The sequence below is a fragment of the Orbicella franksi genome, chromosome 1 (assembly GCF_964199315.1).
Source record: "Orbicella franksi chromosome 1, jaOrbFran1.1, whole genome shotgun sequence".
Classification (NCBI taxonomy): domain Eukaryota; kingdom Metazoa; phylum Cnidaria; class Anthozoa; order Scleractinia; family Merulinidae; genus Orbicella; species Orbicella franksi.
The window spans coordinates 27,646,629-27,657,108 of NC_138145.1; the positions used below are offsets into that span (position 1 = coordinate 27,646,629).

The 10,480-nt window shown below is 37.2% G+C and overlaps 1 long non-coding RNA gene across 1 annotated transcript; it reads right to left on the minus strand.

Annotated features, from left to right (window-relative positions):
• Positions 1-3,952: 3,952 nt before the first annotated feature.
• Positions 3,953-10,117, minus strand: LOC145500687 (uncharacterized). The gene is made up of 4 exons (XR_014051136.1): positions 9,224-10,117; positions 6,002-6,157; positions 5,286-5,367; positions 3,953-4,562 (listed from the first exon to the last, which is right to left on the minus strand). It is a non-coding gene; the product is annotated as an uncharacterized LOC145500687 (long non-coding RNA).
• Positions 10,118-10,480: the final 363 nt, after the last annotated feature.

Genomic DNA, 10,480 nt, shown 5'->3' on the forward strand with positions numbered 1-10,480 from the left:
AATTAACAATTGGACCCGTAGCCCGCAAGGGCGAAAGGTCTAATTGTTTTAGTATCACCCAACTACTCGGACAGAGAAGGCAATAATAATAATTTATTTGGGAATAAAACGAAAGAAAGCGTCACGCTCGACTGCGCCAATTTCGCTACTCGAGGACTAATAGTCCTCTAGTAGCGTAGCCAATTAAAATGCAGGATTTGCATTAGTCCACTAGTTTGGTGATACTAATTTATTTTTATTCGATACCTAATTTGTTTTTATTTTTAGAAAAACGAAAGGAAAATTGTTTTGTTAATTAAGAAAAGCCCTAAACGAGAATCAGCTCTTTCAGAAGAATCCCAGATGACTATCAGTTCAATCTAGCGTCGCTTGCGAAATTCCAGTCAAGCCAGATCAGAGACCTTCATTGTTCTAAACTAACCCTAACATCCTGGAAATGTACCACCCATGACCTGCACTAAAGCACTACTGTTTTACGTCTTCAACAATAGAAAATTTCCAGACACAACGACTGAAAACAAACATCTTTGAAGCCAATTGGAATAAAGGTGTGGTATTGTGACGTAGTCAAGTAAAGCTGAAAAGACGTGAAAAGCAAACTCTCATCTTCCCTTAAGATGCCTTCTCCACTTGAGAACAAACGGCCACATCATCAAAGTGTCCAAGTGCCTCCATCAAAAATGAGTGGAACAGACAAACTCACCAGGATTTGTCAGTTGGAATATTGCAGAGGAACGTCAGAAACACCGCCCTCAGAATAAGAGCTTCTACAACCCTGCAGGGACATCGATCGGCTAGATTTAAATCTGACCATTTGTGTTGTGTGCGGGTGTATGGGCCATCTCAGTTCCTGAAAATAATCTAAAATATACTAAGCGGTGGAAAATATCAAATCCAGAAAAAAATAAAATTAACAAGCTCATTAGCACAGTAAAAAAAACCTATTCACTTGAGTAGGAATAAAACTTATACCCTAACTAGTTCTGCTATTGAAATGATACTTAACCAGTATTAATAGTTAGATGTACATGTACTTAATGGAACCTTAAGATTTTTTTTTGGATTAAAAATCACGATTCCCCAAGTGCTTTTGAAACTGCTGAAAACTACTACATCAAACCCTAACAAAAATAACCACAAGGGTTAATTTTCCTTCTAAGATACAAGATTATACTATGACGCCAATATTATAGCTGGCAAGGAACACCCACTAAGTCTGAAGGGTCTGTTCTACACCCCTGTTCTTCTGACTATCCAACCTGTGACCCTTCTTGAACACCTTAGTGTCCATGCTAATGTGAAGAACGTACGACACCACAATTTGTGTTTTCTTAGCTGAGTTAGAAATTATTTACTACTGTGCTAATGACCTTGCTGTGGCACCTTTAAACAAAGGAAGCAAAGAAATTATTTTAGAAAAACTAAGCTCAGAATTTGTCATTTAAAACTGATCGTGTAAGAAATAATTTTGTATGACAATAAATAAATTGAATAAAACTGTGAACTCCTACCGGTTGATATTGCATTGGTAATTTCTTAAATTTACTTTGAATAAATTATTCAAGAAAAACTAAGGTCAGAAATTGTCAATTAAAAGTGATCATACAAGAAATAATAATGTTGTATGAAAAAAGTATTGCATTAATAATTTCTTAATCCAACAACTGAATTTACTTTGAATAAGTTATTTTGGAAAACTTAGCTCAGAATATGTCATTTCAAAGTGATCATGTAAGAAATAATTTTGCAGGACAATAAATCAATTGAATAAATTTGCGAAATCCTGCAGATTTGTATTGCGTTTAATTTACTTTCTTGATCAGCCAACTGAATTCAATTGGAATAGTTATTTAAAACTGCCACAACAGGGTAGTTTTGGGAGGCCCCCTTTGTTTAAAGGTGTTTAAAACATTACTGGAGTTTCAAGCACCATCATGCTCGAGCTAACTTATCAAAAAGTAACAAAAAACAAAAATGACAATGTCGCACACCCAAAGAAAACATGATCAGTGAGAACTGAATTGACCAACGAATGAAAGTACAAAAGTAAGAAACACATACCTAGAGCATGATGAACATTGAAACTACAAAATTAATGAACATTAAAGAAAACAGTTTCTTGAATACAAGTTTCCTACTGAGCAGCTACTTTCCCAAAACAAGTGAATTTGGAAAACAAAAAGTTTAAGTTTGGAAAATGAAAACAGGAAAAATTCTTGTCAAGCAAATCAAATAACCTGGCATTCTGGCAATTGTATTTTGAGCCCCAAAAATATATATATTTTTCAAATCAGACAGTGCAATTTCCATCCCACAAGGTTTACTATTTCAGTGTTGGCAAAAATTATGAGAAGGAGTCCTGAATTTAGTAAAGAGTGGTACCAGTGAATAAAAAATTTTTTTCTGAAAATCAGTATGAATGGTAATGTTGTTGCTGTTTTTTTTAATTATTATTCATAAAATCAGAAAATTGAAGTAAAATTTAATTTGTGTTAAGTCTAAAGTCACCCAAGAGACCCAAGGATAGCAAAGGAGGTGAACATTAAAGGCAAAAACGAAATTCACCATGAAGCTGCTCAATAGGAATCTTGTGAGAAGGAGGGGCTAGGTTTTCATGCGCAAATAAGTGGCTTCCGTAAAATCAGCTTTACTGCAATGATTGTATGCTGCTGTGTGATTTAACTCCCTTAAGCTTCATAGTACAATAAAATGCTTATATGTATGCCAAAAAAATTGAAGATGTAAAATCAATTTTTCTTCTGGAACTGAAATAAATTGTTGTTAGAAATCGTTAGGAATATTTTGTGTTTTGCATTTACGAGCATCCAATGGCCTTAAAAGAGTTTCAAAATGACAATTTTCAAAGTGCACCCCAAAATGTCTCTACATATGGAAAAAAATATATACATAAAATAAGTTTTGACCTGTTTTTCCAATTGATATATGCTCTAGTTGTTTTTATCTGTATGGATTTTTGCAATCAACTTGTCTGTTTCTGAATTGGACAAAAATAATTGGGCAAATTTTACTTTTTTAAGGCAATTTTGAACAAAACGTCTCTTTTTTGTTTATGTCTGTATGCATGAAAATAAGAATAAAATCAAACTTGATATTTATATTTGATCAGAAATTGATTTTACCGTAATTCAGTCTTAATTAATTTGTAGTCAGTAATGATTACTATGGGAAAAATTGTTCCTCTCTGATATTGTGAAAGAAATAATTTTAGTTTCAGAGTAGATATAATTCATGGAAAATGTGACAATAAAGTCTTAGAATGCCCATAGCTCTAGGCAATTTGCAAGCAAGCCACTTATTTGCAAATGAATGGCACACACAACACATCAATGGTCAGTTCAATACTCTGTTTATGTGGGTACTACATAGTTACATGTGCATCAAAGCCGTACTGGACGTGTTTTGCAATATTAATGAAATTTGTGTCTGTTAAAGATCTTGCAGCTAGATAAATTTAAAGGTCAGAAATTACTATTTTAGTTAGCTGCAGAGCCTATGCTTTTTGTCTATTTATTGAGTGATTGATTGATTGACTGCTTGCTTGAATGAACTGATTGAATAAATGTTTTGATTGATTGATTGATTGATTAAATAATTGATTGAATGGTTGAATAATTGAATAATTGATTGATTGAATGACTGATTGATTGATCAAATAATTGAATAACTGATTGAGTGACTGATTGAGTGATTGATTGAATAATTGATTGACTGGTTGAATAATTGAATAATTGATTGATTGATCGAATGACTAATGATTGATTGATTGATTGACTGAATAATTGATTGATTGATTGATTGATGGAATAATTGAATAATGGATTGAGTGATTGAATAATTGATTGGTTGATTGATTGAATAATTGAATGAATGAATGAATGAATCATTGATTGATTGATTGATTGATTGATTGATTGATTGATTGATTGGATGTGGAAAATTCTCTTTCACCTACGTTAAAAAATGATGCTTAAAAAATAGCAAATAAAAAAGCTTCTTTTCCAATTTCGTTCTCAACTAAAATAACGGCCCCAAAGGAGACTATAAAACCTGTAGTATTTAGTGCACATGTAGCTAGGAAATAAACATTGATATAACACTGCAAAGTATTGATATAACACTGCAAACAAATGTTTACCATGATTGCCTCAATTGGCCCAAGCAATGTGGAGGACTGGTAAACACTGGTTAACAATGATTTTTTGATGTTTGTTTTTCAAGAATGAGGGAAACCGGAGTACCCGGAGAAAAACCCTCGGGACAAGGTGAGAACCAACAAAAAAACTCACATATGGCACATTAGTGAGAGGCGAGCCAAGCTCTCCCACTGTGCCATCTCTCTGCTACCCATAACATCTCATATACCTTAACATATCTATAATTCAACTTATGAAAGTTCTTCATCCAAGGCTTGCTTTCCATCCACTGTCCTTGATCTGCAGCCCTCAGTCTTCCCTGCTACTTGGTCCTCTGTCCTGGATCCTGGGTCCTATATCCTGGGTCCATGGTCCTTGATCCTCTACTCTATGTCTCTAGCAACTTGCCTGCAAACCAAGATTTAACTAGTAAGTATTTTGTTCATAACTTTTGCCAGCCTTACATAAAAACAATTCTGAAAATAGTTTTGTAATAAAATTTTCATAATTTTAAGAAATATACTTGCTGTGGGAATTTTACAACCTTATAAAGGATCACCCTAAAATTTTACCCACCCCCCCCCCCCCCACCCTCAAGGAAAATCCTCAAGCAATCGACTGATCACATGTTTTTGCAACAGAATGTTGGAACACACAATGATGTTCCTTGTCAGGATAAAAAGTTCTGAACCAGAATGACGTTCATCATTATATGGCTAGCTCCATGAGTGGGCAAGATGAATCGAATCCTGCACTGTGATTGGCTACCCGAGCCGACAAGATGGAGCTATCTTGCCCGCTCAGGACTACACGCTGTTTCCCACAAGAAAAATTTCCCCAAAAGCCATATAATAAATCATTTATTGACCAAGCCTGTTCGGTCAAGATGGCTTGATATTGGCCTTGTTCCTTTTTTGCGAGTTTATGGACCTCGACTCTGTCTTGGACCATAAACACACAAAAAAGAACTTGGCCAATACCCAGCCATCTTGACCTCACACTTGGTCAATAACCCATACATATCCAAATTTCTGTATTCAACACTCAACAAAACCTATTTCCCAGAATGACATACAGTATGAAACAGCAAAGCACTGTGAATAAGTGTTAGTTTTAATGAAGACTACTAACCAAGCCGGTGTAGAGTGGGAGCTTAATCCTCCATTTGGTCCAGTCTAAATTGCTTGGTCTGTTGCTGGTGTGGAAATAGATCCTTAAAGATAAAAACATATTTTATTAAGTTTTATTTCACAACTTAATTAGCCACAGTTATTACTGCCAGTCACAAGGCTGCTACAGTACTTTTGGTTGAGCTGTTACTTTTGGGGGGACCATTACTTTCAGGATTCAACAGGAAAGTAAAAAATTAACATTACTTTCAGGGAGATGTCATTTTGAGGGTGGGGGGTGGGAATGGGGGTGGGGGTGGGGGTCATTACTTTGATTGTACAGTGTATATGTAATATAATGACGAGGAGCAAGAGGCATTTGTTGAAGTTCGTAAACGTGTTGGTATTTTTTTGGTTGGTGTGGGTAGCATTTCAAGCATCCTTCAGTGGAGTGGGGGCAGACAGAAGTTTTTGTAGCTGGGTTGCCAGTCTTAGCAATGGTCAGCAGTCTTCTCTGCTACTTAGGTTTGCATCACATCACCCACTTATTAACGCTTGTGTGTGCCCTCGTGCATGGTGTTGTACCAGTTGGGTGTTTGCTTGTTGCAATGAATGTTGTTAATCATAATTGCTACACATGTACATTATGTATGGGTGCAAGTGTCTGACCAACTTCTGTGAGTCACCAACAGCACCTTAAGGAACTGTTCAAACAAGAAATTAATTCAGAACACTTACCATGCCTTTTTTGTTAAACAATTTTGCATGTCAACTGCATTTCATCTGGCTTGACCAGTGTGTGCCTCATTTGATCACATCAGCCTGTCCTTAGTCTTGTCTTACACCTTCCTTTTGTTTAACTTGTTAATGTCCTGGTCTGTTCCCTTTCAGCTCCTTAAAGATAATAAAGTGAGGTCATTAACTCTAGAATACATGACATGTAACTCACCTGACATATGGCTAAACAATAGCAGATCTCGCAAACAACCCCCCAACCCCATCCCTGCCCCATCAGCCACTGGAGCACTGGGATCCTCTGTAAGTACCATTTATGAGCAGCTCTGGATGGTCAATAGTAAGCGTAACACTAGAGGCGAGGAATAATAAAATCTGGGACTAACCAAAATGCTCACATGCACATGGGTTTTAAATCTGGGACCAGGACTTGAATGATTTTAGGAGACTTGAGAGACTTGCTTGTGGAAAAAGCTGAGCCTGAGAGATAATCCTGTGTTTTTGCCACTGTAACTAGAAATTGGATTGCTTCCCCTAATAATAATTGACAATTATTGGACAAGGTTGAGCAAAATATTGTGGTTTGTCAGTGGTGAGAGAATCACTATTTATTATTCATCTACGAGACACTGACAAATCACAGTATTTTGCAAAAACCCAGTTCAATAATTGTTTTATGATTCAATCACCAATTTGTTTTCATAGTAAAATCACTTTCTGACAGCTTGGGGAAGCAGTCTGCCATTTTTCACACTAAGCATGGTTACAATTACGCATGAGCAGAATGTTATAGTGTTATTATTTGCAGCAACCCATGTTTTTACTTGCTATTGCGTATGAGCAGACCATTATTTGTAGGCAGTTATGCGCAGGTCATGTGGTGGGCTTTTGACCAATAAAAAGGAAGGAAAAAATGCATCGAATGATAATATAATCATAATATAATCATATATCCAAACCAATAGCAGACACAGATAAATGCTTATTATAATATTCAACCTTTCTACGACCTTGCCTACTACAATGAGTTCTTACTAGCTACGGTGCAAACAAAAATACTAATCAGAGAGTCCAAGACACTGCAGCAGACTCCAAGATTCAAAGAAATACACAATAAGAAACAGTTATAGCTTCTGAGATTTTGTGCTCAGATCAGAAAAGAGACTTCTATTTCTAGCCGGCTTGGAAATGCATTTCCCACGTTTTCTAGGAAAAATGTTTAGTATTTAGTGACTTATTTATGTTGTGTAAAAAGAAACCTTTGGGATAATTGATAGTGACATGTAGTTTATAGGACAGACGGGAGATTGTCAAACCAGCTGATTTAATGAACAAAGATGGTGAATTTTAAGCTCAGTAATGAAATGTGAAGAGTGGATTAATCAATATGACACGAGCGTGGGACAAAGAAAAAAATCTGAGTCCTCGACAGGAATCAAACTCATGACCATCCTCCCAAACACCAGGTGGGCACTCTATCCACTGAGCTACGAGAACTCACGGGGAGCAAAGTCATTTAACTGAAGTTATATGTGACAGGTGTCCTGCATACTGCTAGGATCAGCACTGTCAAAGTCATCGTGAGTGTGATAAATGAATAAAGATGGTGAATTTTAAGCATTTCACTACTGAGTGTTCAGGAGGTCATGGGTTCCATTCTCGTAGGGGACTCAGATTTTTTCTTTGTCCCATGCTCATGTCAATTTGATTAGTTCACTTTTCACAGCTAATTTAACTATTTAAGACGCTTTTCACTAATAAATACAGTTGAACCCTGTTAATTCAAACTCGGTTATTTCAATTCCCTGTTATTTCAAATTCAAAAGCATTTCTCTTGAATTTGCTCAGATTCAGTCATTTACTATCAGCTATTTTGAACTCCTGCTATTTCGAACTATTTTCTGTTTCCCCTGAGGGTTCAAAGTGGCAAGGTTCAACTGTCTATAAATATAATTTATTATTGTATGTGGGTATGTGGTCGCTACACCCCTGGTCGCCTTATGAACACAAGTGTAATTGGAATGAAAGACCAAATATGAAAACCTTTGCAATCAGGGTGCAATCAGATACTGGTCAATTCCATTGACGTGTTTTAAAATCTTGGTGCACATGCATCCTGACATGTTTACATCTTTTAATCCTGGGTCAGTATTACCGTAAATCCTTGAATTAGTGCCAGGGGCGCTTATTTCAAATTTAGGAGAAGATGGGGGGGCACTTATTCAAGAGGAGCGCTTATTTGAGGGGTGGCGCTTATTTAATTTTTCCCAAATTGTGGCCTGACATGATCATTTTTTTTAATACATCATCTGCATGTAAACAACAACATAAGCTGTTTATTGACATAAAAAGCTGATCCTAAAGTTTAAATCACGGCACTGTTAGTACTAACGTGTTCAACGTGTTCACTTAATGTGTTCACAAACTGAAACAATGTTCAAATCTAAGCTCTACATGACAAAAACTATACATCGTTTTTATCTCATTACCCACCCACAAAATGGAGGGGAGGGGAGGGGAGGGGGGGTGCTTATTTGAGGGGGGGTGTTTATTTTAAATTTCGGCCAATAGGAGGGTCGCTTATTCGAAGGGGGCGCTTATTCAAGGGGGGCGCTAATTCAAGGATTTTCGGTAACCGGCTTCCGCACAACCTGACCCTGATTACAGCAAGTTAACCTAGCATGAGCATGTGATCCAATCGAAAAGCAGCACTTGATCAGCATTCAACTTCAAAAAAAAATGTGACCATGATGAGCTCTTAACTTGAGCCTGTGCTATGGTCACATGATACTGGTCAGCAGATACCTTGTTTTGACAGGTGTCAATTGACCATAACATGGATGTCCAATATCAGACATGTACACTATAAACCAAGGCTGCATGTCTCTGTCAACCTATTAGCTGGAGTATGGCCGCCATCTTGCGCAACTCTGCTGCCACTGCCGCCATCGTGCATATGCGGCCGCGAGCAATACTGCTAGCCATGATAACCATGAGAAAAACAATTCATGGGTTTCCTTTTCTTTCCTATATGAGTATGGGGCTGCACTTGGCGGCCCTTTGGACCGCTAGAGGTCCACTATTATTTGTTACACATACATGTACATGTACATGTCCTTGATGGCGAAGGGTGACTGCTTATGGTTAGTTGATAGTTATGCACTTAAGTGTTCTATGAATTTATCATTACCACATTGCTACGCAATTAATTAATAGTTAACATACCTGCAGTATAGTGCCACATGTTCATTTTGCTATCCCTTTCTGTATTGCCATTCGTCCGTTGCTATCTTGCTTTAATCTTAGTATGGTCATTGGTGTTCATCATCTCTATACCTGCAGCTCTAACTTTCCTGAACAACTCTCCACCTTATCTGATTCCTCCAACCTTGGCCTGTAGTTGGCGTAGTTCCCTTTTTCGGTCAAACAGGTTGGTTCCCTCTTCACAAAATCATTGTTCACGTCTCTTCAGATCAACCAAGTTAATTCTGTACTTGCTGCATTTAGTGTCTCTGACTCCGTTTAGATTGCGCCTCAATACTCTGGCCTGGTTTTACCTGAATGTCTTTCCCGCTGAATGTCCTTCCACTATGAAGCACCAATCTTCAAGGGTTCGGTCATTTGTCAACAAGAAGCTAACATTCTTTCACCGAATAGCCCCGAGAAAAAGCCTGTAATATTAGTGCATTATGCTCAAAGTTCCACATGTCTTCCGCCATCTTTGTTTCTATCTCTTGACCCCAAGCTCACTCGGTCACAATGTTCCTGGAAAACGGCGCCATTCCGGTGTTCCCTGGAATTGGCCCAGATCTACGAAGTGAACTTAAAGATACCAAAGTGCCTACCAATGGATGTTGAGCGCGCCGAGCAGACGTAAATGTCTTGTTTACCCAATGAAAGCCATCACAATAATCTCTGAGCTTGCATCGAGATGCTTGTCCGGGCGTAAAGGAGCGTTTGATTAATCAGTCTAAAACAGATCTTAAGGAATAAAAACCCAGATGATCTGGAATACTTGTCTGAGTATGTCGTTGGCAGTGGGAGCCACGTACAGTATTATCATGCTCGGCAATTGAAGTTATTGTGTAGAAAATATCGCACAGTTACACAGCCGAGGGCAAAAAAAACTAAGTATAAAGTATAATTATTTTTCCAATCAATAACCCGAATAACGTACGATAAACTGATGACGATTCAACTAGGGAAGGTATAGCTTATTCCAGGAGGCGTCATGAAGCGCCCTGATAAAACAAACACCGCAAAATTTTCATCAAGTAACAAGAAGGTACTAACAGGAACTTTCCTTCAAATTGAAATTACTAAAATTGACAACTTTGCATCATTTTTAACAGGAACGCATAAAAAGAACGTTTAATCATATTGAAATTAAAAACTCGACTAGAACAGTTAAATATTTATAAAGCAGACTAACGTAGCAGTGCATCATGAACAGTAAAAATAGTTTAAGGTATCTTACATCAC